The sequence below is a fragment of the Microplitis demolitor genome, chromosome 3 (genome assembly GCF_026212275.2).
Source record: "Microplitis demolitor isolate Queensland-Clemson2020A chromosome 3, iyMicDemo2.1a, whole genome shotgun sequence".
Lineage (NCBI taxonomy): Eukaryota > Metazoa > Arthropoda > Insecta > Hymenoptera > Braconidae > Microplitis > Microplitis demolitor.
In genome coordinates, this window is record NC_068547.1 from 2143099 (window position 1) to 2157108 (window position 14010).

The window sequence follows — 14010 nt, forward strand, 5'->3', positions numbered from 1 at the left end:
ATTATGTATTAAAAATACTGAAAACATTTTAATGTTATTTTCATTTACTCTTTTATAATTTACCGCTCTGTTTTGTAACTTACGTGGTGTGTCACCTATTATCAAGTATTTTAACTTGCCGTTCAACTAGTATTTTTGTGTTACACAGTTGGTCTCATAAATAGTTGGTAAACCAATTACTAAATTACAAGTATCATCGAAGTCAATAATAAATAAATATAATATTGGAGCAGGTTTGTAAAATTAAACTAATAATTAATTATTTATTTAATATTAGAGTAGACTTATACAATTGAAGTTATTAATTATTCATTTGCGCAATTTTTATAAATTTATATTTTGCGTCTACATTGAGACTCAAAATAACTTAGCCTAAGAAATTTGATGAAAATTTTAATTAATATTTATTATTAAACATCATTTTATAATTAAAGATGTTTTTCTAATTTTTTTTTTTTTTTTTTTTTTTTTTTTTTTCCAAATATTAAAATTTTTTTTATTTTTCAGTTTTGAAAACAATATTTTTATACCACTTATCAAAATGGAGCTCAACTCTATAATGTTTCACCAATCGGATGTGATTCTTTCATCTAATCTCCAACATTATTTGTCCTTCATTTATATGTAAGTATATTACCATTAATTATTAGTACTGCTATTAATAATTTTTACATCATTTTATTTTTTAATTATAAATGTGTAAGTATTTATGATCTTGGCGATTCTTGGAGTAGTTCAAATGTTATTATAGAAGTCACAGTTTATTGAATTGTTAATTATTTCAAGCTGAAATTTATATTTATAATTTTACTAGCCGACCTGATAATAACAGATACAACAAAAAAAGAATTAGCGAAATCGGCCCAGCCGTTTACGCCCGATGCTGTAAACGAGGGAAATCAGGATTTATTTGCATATATAAAGATATGCATTAAGAATATTCAAACTTATGTTTGCGTATTGTTTGATTGCGATTTTTATGTATGGAAAGCGCCCAATTTTAAGTAATAAATAAAAATTTCTCTTTAAAATTACATCGTTTTTAATTTTATGATCGGAACGTTTTAATTCCGTTTTAGGCATCGTGGGAACTGATTAATTATTTTATTGTTATTAATTTCAGATTTTTTTATTTATTCGAACACCTTTTTAAGATGAATTTTCCCAGTGACAACAAGGAAAAGTTCAGCAAAATTATTAATTGGAGTTTATTGGTAAGTAGCTAGTTTTGCAAACAGTAAAAAAATTATCATTAATAATTTTTTTTTTTTTTTTGCACATAGTAAAATTAAATATTTAAATCAAATTCTATTAGAAATAATTAATTCCCAAGTAACATACACCCAACTTTAAGATGTCTTTAAAAGGATAAAGCAAATTTTCTTTTGTCTCAAAGTCACCTTTTTCGGTGTAAATACAACATGCAAATGTTAGTCCCGGAGCGAAAATTTGTGTTGTTTTTCCTGTCTTATGTCAATTAAAAAGTCGTTTAGATGACTTATTAGCTACTATTTGTAATTTTTCACTTTTTGTCGTCATTTGTGTCAAGTCTTTTAAGTAGATATTTTTTCGGTGACATAAATTTCTGATCGTTTTGTCAACATGTTGGTGCCTTATCGATGTAGCACAAAATTGCCTAAAAACTGATTCCTGATAGCCAGAGTTACTGACGAGAAAGTTGGTGTAAATGAGTTGCGAACAACTTGACGACGAGTTGTCGACAACTTTCAGCTTTTGTAACTGTATTGACTACAAGTTGTCGACAAGTCTCTTGGAAAGTTGCGATCAATTTATGGAAAGGCCAACTTGGCGGCAGGTCGCCACCCTGGCTATCAGGGATATCTTATAGATGTCACAAAGGCAAGTGTGACACTTGGGTTATTATCAGTCGATAAATTAGGTGATACAACCTATTATTTCTAAAATCTAATCCAAGGAAATATTTATTTATTAAAATATTTATTAGATGCATAGTAATCAGGCTGACGAAAACATTTTAATTCCTTTCTTTTATAAATAATTATTATATAATAATTATTTATAACAATTATTTTTACATAATAATTATTTATAATAAAATAAATATTATTTTCTACGTTGATCACTTAACTTAAATTGTGGTAAACGGATTATTTGCTTAAATATATTAACTTAAATTATTATTTTAAGTAAAAAATAAATTGATGCTGTATGGACGTCAATTAATTTTTTTTTTCTTTTCATTTCAGGTTTTATCAATCATTAACTCAATAATGCCGAGACCACTGCTTGTATCAGATGAGGACTCAATAGCTGTTATAAAAAGATATATGAGCTACTTCTGTTCAGATACCTTGCCAGCATACTCTGCTGAGGTATGGTCGAAAATGTCCAAGGAACCAGAATTTGTGGGTAAATGGAATACTGCAGCAGTTAGGACCAACATAAAAGACAATCGTAGGGGGATTTTGACTAGAGCAAGAAAAGAATGTGGATATTTTTCCCAAATAATTAAGAAAAAATTCACTTATAGTAATAATGATGATGATGACAATGACAGCAATGATAATAATGATAATGATGACAGTGATGATAATAGCGATAAGGATTATTTTAATAAACTATATGCTAAAGAGCGGGATGATGTTCCATGTTTTCATGTTGAAATTGCTAGAGGTGTTTGGGAATGTATGTATAAAAAAGACAATAGTTGTAAAAATCCTAGGTTACAGCCGAAAGTGTGGACTGACACTATTGCCTTTGAATTATGGCATCAGTTTGAACTACCGTGTGCCTTTGTATTTAAAAAAGGCACAATTCATGAAAATGGAAATTATTATGCGACATTTATTGGCAAGTGCAAAAGTAAAGTGTGCAATAATCCTATTTTTGGTTACATCGAAAACAATCCTGGGGACAAAGGTTCTGTTTTTATTAATTTTCGATGCCGGGATACTCGTTTTGAAGTTCATGATGAAGTTACAAGGCCACTGCAAGCCGAGCGAAGAAAAATGTTTAAAACTATGATCGATGCAAATGGAGTTAAGGGAACTATTTTGGAGCAAGCTAAAGATCTGTTAAAACCAGGTAGTACTCAATGTCCTGTTCTATTCAATTCTAATGTTTTATATCAAGTAAAGAAAGAATCTAAGGAAGAAAAGTTGAATGTCAAGCCAGAAGATCGGAGAGATTTGATTAAAGCTATTTATCGTATCAACGAGGACGATAATCCTGCTCATCAAAATTTTATAAAAGTTGTAATTGATACGCCTTTTTCAGTATTTTATGTTTCACCGCAACAAATCCATTGTTATAACGAATACAGGCGTCTTCACAGACACTATTCTTCTGTTTGTATTGATGCTACAGGAGGTCTTGCAAAAAAATTTCTAGACAGCAAAAATAAAACTACGAGTAGTATTTTTTTATACCAAATCGTAATTAATTTTAGTAATACTTCACAATCTGTTTATCAAATTTTATCGGAAATTCATGACACTAAGACCATCAAATTTGGACTAGAAAACTGGCTTAGTAAAGTTTCGCCTCCGACAGAAGTAGTCTGTGATGGATCTCGTGTCCTTTTAAATGCCTCCTGTTTAGCTTGCAATAATTTTTCTTTATTTGATTACGTTAATAGGTGTTTTCAACATGTCAAAAACGGTGCTTCACTTGACTCTGTAAAAACTTTTATCAGATTGGATACGGCTCATTTTATTCATGCTATAAGTGGCTGGAAATGTTGGAAATCGGTTATTCATCCAAGAATTAAATCATTTTACTTATACAGTGTTGCATTATTGATGGATTGTAATAATTTAAAAGATTTTGAAAGAATCCTTGTATTAATTTTGATTGTCTGTGGCACCGAATATGATGATTCTATTGTTGATTTTGATGGCGAAATGATAACTACAAAAGCAGCAAGGTCAGAGTTGGAAAAATTGATTGCCAAAAATGAATCTCAAGACTTTATTAATAATATTGAAGACAAAATTAAAACTATGGAGTTTGATCAAGAAAAAAATGAAACTTTACGCCGAGAGACCAATACTGATTTATTAGAAAAAGACACTACTATTTCAAGTTGGATAAATAATCTTGTCGCTTTTTCATTGAATGTTCATTCTGATGGTAGTAATGATATTAATAATTTAAACACTTTTTATGTACCTCTATTTAAAGATTCATTACTTAAAGAAGTGAGAGAGTTTCCGCTATGGACGAAAGTTTGTATTCATTACACGAGTTTACGAGCAACTTCTGCGTACATAGAGCAAGCGTTTAAAGAATTGAAAGAGTTATTAGGTAAAATGATTTCTCTCCCTGCACGTGTTGATTACTTAGTTAAAGCTCATCTTAAACTTATTGATGGTGGTGTCAAAATTTTTGAACGCGAATTGTTAAAATTCGTTAAGAATTACCATGCTAATAAGCAAAAAAATGATAAAATAAATAGTAATCCTGAAGACGAATTATGCAAAGAAGATTGCGAACCTAACGATAATTTACTCAATGAAAATTGGAATGGACAAGGATATGATATGAAGCACAACGACTGTGATTGGTTAGATTCAGATTGTCATTTATTCAATGAAGATATTCCCACCAATTTTAATACTGAGTCATTTAATTCTTCTGAAATTGATAATAATAACGTTTTAGATAATATTGATTGTAGCGCAAATGAAAATAACGAAAATTTATATCAGCCGAATTTAAATAATTTAGTTAATCTTGATCACAGTTATTGTTCCGATAATAATTCACCATTGAATGAAAACAGTTTCGATGCCGCTGTGGAAAAAAATTTAAGAATGATTAAAAAGGAAGGTAAATACTTCAAAAGTTTTCCCGAAATCAATTTAATAAACAATTTGGCGCCTTCAAACAAAAAAGAAGAATTTTTATTACAAAATGGTAATAAAAGCGGACCTGTCTTTTTTCAAAATGAATCCTGGTTTGCTTTCAATACGTGCCCATTCGACAGTATTGTTCAGTTGATTTTCTATGGATGTTTACAAAATGAAGAATTTAATAATTTTGTTAGCAATTCTTCAAATTCCACTTTTAATTTTGTTACCGATTTTATGTCAACAGGATTAAAAAAAGATATCTATGTTAAACGATTTTCTATTTTACATCCTATCTATCAAGACACTGAATGCACACAAAATCAAATGAATATTGCCAATCGTAAAACTAAAAACGTAAATCGTTGTATTAATTGTGTAGATAACGTGAATAGTTTGTGGATTAAATTATTTACAAGTGAACCAAGTGCATTCGAAAATAATTCATGTTCATCATTCGGCTGCCAAGATTATCAACGTAATATACCGGTTTTGACTGCAAATTATAATTTAATCATGGAAAAAGGGTTTAAATGTTTGCAAGAAGCATTACATTTTAAAAGCATAGCTTATAATAAATTTTGCACAAGCTGCCAAAAAAAACAAACAACCTGTAAAACGACACTTAATCGATATATTTACATTGAATTAGACGTAAAATCGGTAAATGAAAAAGATGGAACTTCATGTAAACTTGGTGAATTACCGAAGTGTTTGGATTTAAATGAAACACATTCATCAAAAAAATTTAGTTATCGGTTGGTACATCTTTATTACATCTGAAATACAAATGATTTGTTTCTATATGATTTTTTTTTTAATTATAGCTTGACAGGGGTTATTGGTTATAACTCTTTTCACTACATCACATATTGTAGAAACTTGACAGGAAATTGGCGATTCTACAATGACCAACTAGAAAAGTCTAAATTTATTAGTGAACGCACGAAAATTGTACCTCATGGGATTTTTTACACTTTATTCTCACTGTAAAAAAGAAAAATATATTTATATATTTCAGGTAATTTCTTCAAATTTCTATAATTTTCTTTTATTTGTTCGATCAATTATATTATAAGAGAAATTTTTATTGTAACACTAAAAATAATTTTTTGTTTCGGTTCACAATAAAAATTATAAATAACTATTAACAAAGTCAGCTCATATTGAATTTTGAAAACAATATAAAAACTAATAAGTGTATTAAATTTTATTTTTTTCTGTTTAAAGTTTCTATGACTAAAAAATATTTCATAACGACAAATTAAATTCAGCTCTTTTTTATAGTACACATTTAAATCATAATTACCACTCTAATATAAATTTTCTAATAACAAATTTATGCTTCAAACATTTCATTTTTTTAATTTCAAAAGTTAAAAATCCTCGGAATCGATATGTTCAAACTATTTGATATTGGTATTAAAATAATACGGTTAATTAAGTTTTGAAACTTGTTTTATCACAAATAAACCATAAAAAAATAAATTTTTTACTTTTGTTTATAAGGTAAGAGACCTAATACTCAATTAGGGAACTAGTACCCGATCACTCCATATATTTGTATATCTATATTTACTAAATTGTTCTAAATATAGATATACAAATACATGAGTGATCGGGTACTAGTTCCCTGATCGAGTATTAGGTCTCTTATCTTAGTTTAAGCCTTTTTTAAAATAAATCAATGTTTTTTTTTTCTATAATTTATTTGTCATAAAGTAGGTTACCAATTTTTAGATAACTGCTAACTCCAAAAAAAAACTTATATTAATTAAAGTATTTGATTCATACTTTGTTCGCTACCATTTAAATGAAATCTTTCTTTTAAAATTCTATTTCAATTAATAAACATATAGTCGAATTAAACTCGTTTATATTAATGGTTGCTACTTTTTTCTTCTTCTTTTCTTTTTTTTACTACATTCGTTTTAATCCAAGAACTACGTGACTATTCTTAGTATTAGGATAAAAATTAGTCTTAAATTATCATAATCTTTAAGTGTCAATCATGTAATTGAATTATTAAAGATTTTATTTTCTCTTTTTTTGCAGCTTTAGCAAGTATTTAAAAAAATGCAATAAGTGGATACAAGTGATATTGGAAATCTCTATACTTCGATTATTATTAATATTTTTGCTCAATTACATTTATGAAAACTTAGTGTTAAGGTTGTTGCCAAAAGTAATAAAAAGTCATTAAGTGTAAAATCTATTTAAGTTTTACGATTATAAAATAAATAAAATTATTATTATCATTATTATATTATGACGTAATTTTAAAATGTTTTATACTACAAGATTAATATGTTAAACAGAAAAAATAAATGTTTTATAATGTTAAACAAATAAATAAATAATTTCATTTTTTTAAATAATGAGTAAGTTTTTTAAACAGTTAATAAATAGAAATACTAAATCTCTTTTTTTTTTATTCATAAATTTGATTCATTTTAGACATCAACAAAATCGTTAAATTATTATATTTACAGGAAGCCGTAGGTCTTTGTTAATCATTTTTTTTATACAATCAAAATTATTTTTTAAGTTAAATATTACTGTTTTTGTCGTTATTTAAATAATCTATATCATGATTGTTTTTTAATTTAAATAATAATTGTTGTACAGTTAATTTGTCATGCATAAACGACGAACATCGTTTGTAGATAATAGAGGTATAGAGAACGATCCAGAGGAGATAGTATTATCTGAGCCTTCGAAGTGAAAGAAAAAACTGTCTTTTATTAGGACTAAAATAATTCAATATTTTACAGAATGATTTGTGCCAACTATTCTGTAATGTTAGAAGAAATCAAAAGTAAGATAAGACTCAATTATGAGGTACTTTTATCGGATTAGTAAAAAACAACAAGAGCCAACTATGAAACTGATGTTACTTTATTACAAATTACATTTATAATACAAAAAAAGTATATTACGGTTAGTTAAGTAGCTGATGATATGAATATAATATTTGGAAATGCTGTAAAATACAATGTTAATTTCTAACGTTTATGCAAGGTAATTGATTTATTATTAAATATAAATTAATATTACAAATTTTTATTAACTAATATATTTTCATTTTATACTCCGTTATTTGGTATACTGTTGGAACTGCAAAGAATAATATAAGGAAAAAGTTCAAGAGTTTTTAGATTTTGACGTAAATTTAGATTCAGATTATGGATCAGAATTAAAATCTCAAAATTAATTAGTATAATGAAAATTTTAGACTCAAGAAAAATACAATAAAATGAATAGTTGAAAAAATGTTTACTTGCATTAGTTAAGTGTTAACATTTATGAAAAAACCATAGATGTAAATATATATCCCGATTATTTTATCATGCACAAGCTGCTAATACAACAATCAAATGATAAATATCACCTGCTATAAATTATGTTAGTAAGTGTTAATTTAAAATTATATGCATATATAAATCTTATCGATCTAATCAATAAAGAACATTAAACTGTATTAGCTTTTGCTTTTATTCGTTTTTTATGCTGATACATTTCTGTTTTATTCTGGTTTGAATCTGGGAAAATAATCATATAAAAGTAACGACCACGTGGTAACCATAACCTATGCAGCGGATAATTTGATCATAAGTAAAAAAATAATTTGTATTAAAAAAAAAAAAAAAACACATCATTTTGATCATAATAAGTAAAAGATTTTTGCATTAATTATGTCAGTTAGAAAAAAAGACCTTCATTGATATTTTAATTTATTATCTAGCTGTCAATCAACTACTAAGAATTTCATTCAGGGTTTTTAATTACTAACATTCCTTTCTGATACTAAGTTGATTTTTAATAATTTTGAATACTTCTTGTTTAAAATTATGCATTAAAGTTTACATGAATAAACTGTTTAAGTTATAGGCGTCGTTACACTCCTGTCTAACATTTAATGTATTAATTAATTTTCATTGCACAAGTGCATGACTCAATATTTGAAAATTTCAATTAAAATAATTTTTTTATAAAAGTTTCAATAACAATAGGTACAATATCTATATAAATAGCTAAATTTTGAATTGGAAAAATATTTCATTTATTACTAAGTAAACCACGTGGCTACCATAACCAATGCGATTTCGTATTTAATTATTTAAAATTAAATAATTTCAGATTGAAATACTTGATAATTAATTAGACTATTGTGAATAAAATATTTTTACATAAATTATTTTTTTTTAAAGAATTGTGCATTCTTTGATATTTTAATGTTTCCATTGTTATCTAGTGTCTTACATTATTAAAGATAAATTAATTTTATTAATAATTAAAAATCTAATTCTTTGGAGTCGCTCGTTATTCTTACCTGGAAATTTAACTATGTAGAGCACCTATGTATATGTAAAATATATATTATAGGGGGTCTTTTGAGTGGGCTTTTGTAAATAATTTAGGTTTTTTCATTGTTATTTGTACTTCATAAAACTTCAAATACATTTTTAATGAACTGATCCACTTTCTATAAATGCAGTAAAGGTAAAAAAGATATTTTTAATTGAAAAAAAAAAAAATAAATAAATGTTTAGACCTATAAAACTATGTTATTCAAGAAATTACAACTAGTCGAATCACCTCGATATTTCGAAACCATCATGTCTTTTTGAAAAGTAAGCCATTGTAAATATTAAATTCATAGTGAATAGACCAATATAAAAAAGCATAGAATCAGTACAAACATTTGTTTATTTCAAATTTTAACGAAAAAAAAAAGATGTCAAACATAAAATTTTGTTGAAATTGATGTGGCTAAGGTGGTAACGTAAAGGAGAATTAGAAAAATAATCAATGATAGTTAGAATTTAAGTAACTAAACTTAATTTTTTTGATCAATTATTGTCGTTAGCCGCATACTAATTACTATTTATATTGCTTATCATTTTTCAATAGATAATAATCAAGTAATATAGCTGAGGATCAATGACGAAGAAACTATAAAAATTGATTATACTAAAGTCTTAAAATTTAATAACTATCACCAACACAATATGATTTGATCATCAATGACATTTTTTATACCAATAGATTTAATTTTGACGTCACGCATAATATAAAATGTGGACATTTTCATCATCTAAAATATAAGTAAATATTATTATTATAACAATAGAATGTAAATTGATATAAATTTGTATCGATAATAAATTGCAAAAAACCATTATAAGAAACCATATTATATGAATATATACATATATTTTTTTTACTGATTTACTCTAAAACAATAACATATAGTTTTAATCTTGTCCAAAAAATGTCAAATAGTTTGCACCAGTTATTGGGTGTCTTTTGTGTTTTATTTAAAGCTGTGATTCTTGTCATATTAATTGATACATAACAATGAATGAATTGGGTAGTAATTAAAAAACAAGCAAATTTAAGAAAATTTTTTCCATTAACTGTTGAAAAAATTACTATTTTTCTCAGTATAAAATTAATTAACGAAATATTGCATTTATTAAGAGTAAAAATTTTCATAAACTTAATAGATTTATTTTAGATTTTCCTAAATTTTTAGAATAATTTTACATAATTACTTTTTTTTTCTCAAGACATAACTAGAAGTGACAGACATCTAATGGTTTCTAGTTACACTAATTAAGTTAAAAAAAAAGGAATAAATGAGACATTAAAGTTATAATGACAATATGTATACTTAAAAGATTTAAAAACTTATTAAGAAACTACTTCAGTCAACCGTACACTAATAGACGACTATCAAATATGAATAGAAATCTACATATCACTCTTAAATAGAAATCTAACGATTTCTATTGTCTTTGATATCATCATTCTACATATTAATCCGAAGTTTGCTCGCTTGGAGTAACTCATCGGCTTCGGAGACAGTCAAATAGTTTTTACTATCAAGGAAGTCCCAGTAAAAGCGTTGCACCTGTAAAATATAAATCATAAGCCTACTATTTAAATGATTTAATTAAATTGTGTCTGAAAATAGCCGATATCTAATAATTTTCACACACACACACACGCACACACACACACGCGCGCGCGCACTTATATATATATATATACACACACACACATATATATATATATATATATATATATATATATATATTACATACCTAGGCCAGTAAAATACAAAAAGTCTCAGATCACAAGTTTGTCAGCCTCAGCTTCGCCTCAGCCAACAATTACAATGATCTGAGACTTTTTTTATCTTACTGGTATAGACATGTAATAAACAATTTTTTTTCTTTTTGAATAAATAAATTATAATAAAGAAAAAAATTTATGAAATGGATACATGTCAAAATTGAATATTTATAAGTTGAATTAAAAAATAAATTTTTTCTTGATATAATTTACTTGCTAAAACAAATATGATTATCATTAGATTGTAAATGTCAGGTTCATAAACAATTTAAAATTTACCTTGTTGAAATGCAACTATGTTTACGTATGCCTCAAAGTCATTGGATCCCATGGATGATTAAAGTAATTTGACGAGTCCTCGTATTTTGCCATGATGGATGGAAAAACTAACTTGGTTATTGTAATTCTGAATCAAACTTAAAACAAAATTCTTTTATTAACAAAAAATATGATTCGTATTTACTACTCAGCAATAGAAACAAATAAACATAATAATTTTGTTGTTTTTTCAGAAAAAATTTATAAAAAACTTTTAATAAAAACGTATACATCTAGATATTCCAAAAAACAACTTTTTCTTTAAATAATTCATTTTCCAAAATATCCAAAAATGGTCGAGGCCTATGAATTTCAATGTCATACTACTCAGTAATAAAAACTGACAGTTATATAATGATTTTTGATCTGTTTTTACGAATTATTTATGAAAAAAATTATAAATACTTAACTGAAAATTTGGAAAACTAAAGGCATTTTTTTTTAACTATTATTTTTTTGATGAAACATCTGGAAATTATTGACGGTCCGAACTCTAATATCATATGATTATTTAATAACGTATTTTATTCATGTTTTTCATTTAATAAATTATTCATTTCACTCACCAATTATTTATGTACATTTAATGGATTTTACTGCTCTTTCAAGAAAACGAGAATGAATATAGAATACATGACGAGGCTAAGCATCATTTCCTAAAGGTCGTCTCAAAAATAAAAGTATTTAATGGTAAGCAATTACCGATTTTGACAAATCATCATAAATAATGAAGACATGTTTGCCGTTGTCACAAAAAAAAAGTTCTGCCATGGCACATGGCAAAAAAGTGTAAGAAAAGAGCAGCATCAGACACGGTATCGAATACGATGATAGAATAGTTAATAGCAGTGCCGTCACTATTTTCACGATCCAAGTTACTGTAGATCTCATTTGACCGATAGCAATGTAGATACAGAACTTTTTCTTCTCCGCACCAGCATAATCGAAACGCTCTTAATTAATAATAGTCTCAATAGCCAAAAAACTCTTTCCGATCGGTCCATCATCAACGATCAACTTATATTATCTACTGTACCAATTATCACCAGTGACTCAGTGAGTCTACATCCCGGATTCCAGTTTGCATAGCCTCTCTAGTCAACTCTGTATAGAAAAAATAATCGATATAATAATATAATCATAAAATATAACTGTTACCCTGATCAACAAAAATAATTTGGAATGATTCAAAACAATTTGAATCGACTAATATATAGATATACACTCAACATCAAGCAAATCATTTTTCTTAATCAGGGTACTGATCAAAAAATTTTCAGAGTTCAAAAACTTATTGATAATAATACTAATAATTAATGGTAATATACTTACATATAAATGAAGGACAAATAATGTTGGAGATTAGATGAAAGAATCACATCCGATTGGTGAAACATTATAGAGTTGAGCTCCATTTTGATAAGTGGTATAAAAATATTGTTTTCAAAACTGAAAAATAAAAAAAATTTTAATATTTGGAAAAAAAAAAAAAAAAAAAAAAAAAAAAAAATTAGAAAAACATCTTTAATTATAAAATGATGTTTAATAATAAATATTAATTAAAATTTTCATCAAATTTCTTAGGCTAAGTTATTTTGAGTCTCAATGTAGACGCAAAATATAAATTTATAAAAATTGCGCAAATGAATAATTAATAACTTCAATTGTATAAGTCTACTCTAATATTAAATAAATAATTAATTATTAGTTTAATTTTACAAACCTGCTCCAATATTATATTTATTTATTATTGACTTCGATGATACTTGTAATTTAGTAATTGGTTTACCAACTATTTATGAGACCAACTGTGTAACACAAAAATACTAGTTGAACGGCAAGTTAAAATACTTGATAATAGGTGACACACCACGTAAGTTACAAAACAGAGCGGTAAATTATAAAAGAGTAAATGAAAATAACATTAAAATGTTTTCAGTATTTTTAATACATAATTAATATTGATAAAACAAAATAATTAGTCGAGTGTATTAAATATTAAATAAATAAAGATAATAATAATAATATTAAAAGTGGTTTTCTAAGATTCTTTGAGGACTCTTTCGTTTCATATTTTATTGTGGCTTATTGACATTTCTCTCCGATAAATACCTGGATACTCTTACGATGTGCTAGATGATCAACAGGATTTGATAATTACTTGATAAGATTACTAATTTAATTAAAACATAAATAATAATGAAAACAATAAAAAATTTTAAACCTAGAGCAGACACTTGCGCATGCGCACAACTACTATTAGATCAACGGGCATAATTAAAATTTTAATAATTAATTATAAATATAAAAACAAACAAACAAACGCTATTTTTGGTGGGGTATTAACAAACAAATCAAGATAAATGGAAAAAAAATTAAAAAAGATAGAAAATGAGTATAGTCACCGCTAACTTCAAATAAATTTTTAAAAATTTATTTAAAAAAAAATAAAGAACGAACAAATAATTATTTATAGCGAACATTGACGAACAATCGACGAACAAACGAATTGCTAAAAAAAATTTGCCAAAAATCGAATTCCCCCCGCCAACTTAAGGGAGCTGTCTCGATCATGGTGATGAGCTAACCAAGCGCCGTTATGACGTCACATATCTCTACCTTTTTCTACACTAGTATTATAATTATTATTGTTTTAAATACCTATAAAAAGCCATAACAAATTTATAATTATTTGTCATAAATCAATAATTTGAAAATT

The 14010-nt window shown here is 26.2% G+C and overlaps 1 long non-coding RNA gene across 2 annotated transcripts; it reads right to left on the reverse strand.

Moving 5' to 3' along the window:
* Positions 1-10286: 10286 nt before the first annotated feature.
* LOC106693475 (uncharacterized) lies at positions 10287-13210 on the reverse strand. 2 transcript variants are annotated; one of them, XR_001345152.2, is made up of 6 exons: positions 13015-13210; positions 12624-12740; positions 11858-12395; positions 11702-11784; positions 11253-11389; positions 10287-10749 (listed from the first exon to the last, which is right to left on the reverse strand). It is a non-coding gene; the product is annotated as an uncharacterized LOC106693475 (long non-coding RNA). The 2 variants fall into 2 exon arrangements; XR_001345153.2 differs by lacking the exon at positions 11702-11784 and having other exon boundaries at positions 13015-13205.
* Between the last annotated feature and the right edge of the window lie 800 nt (positions 13211-14010).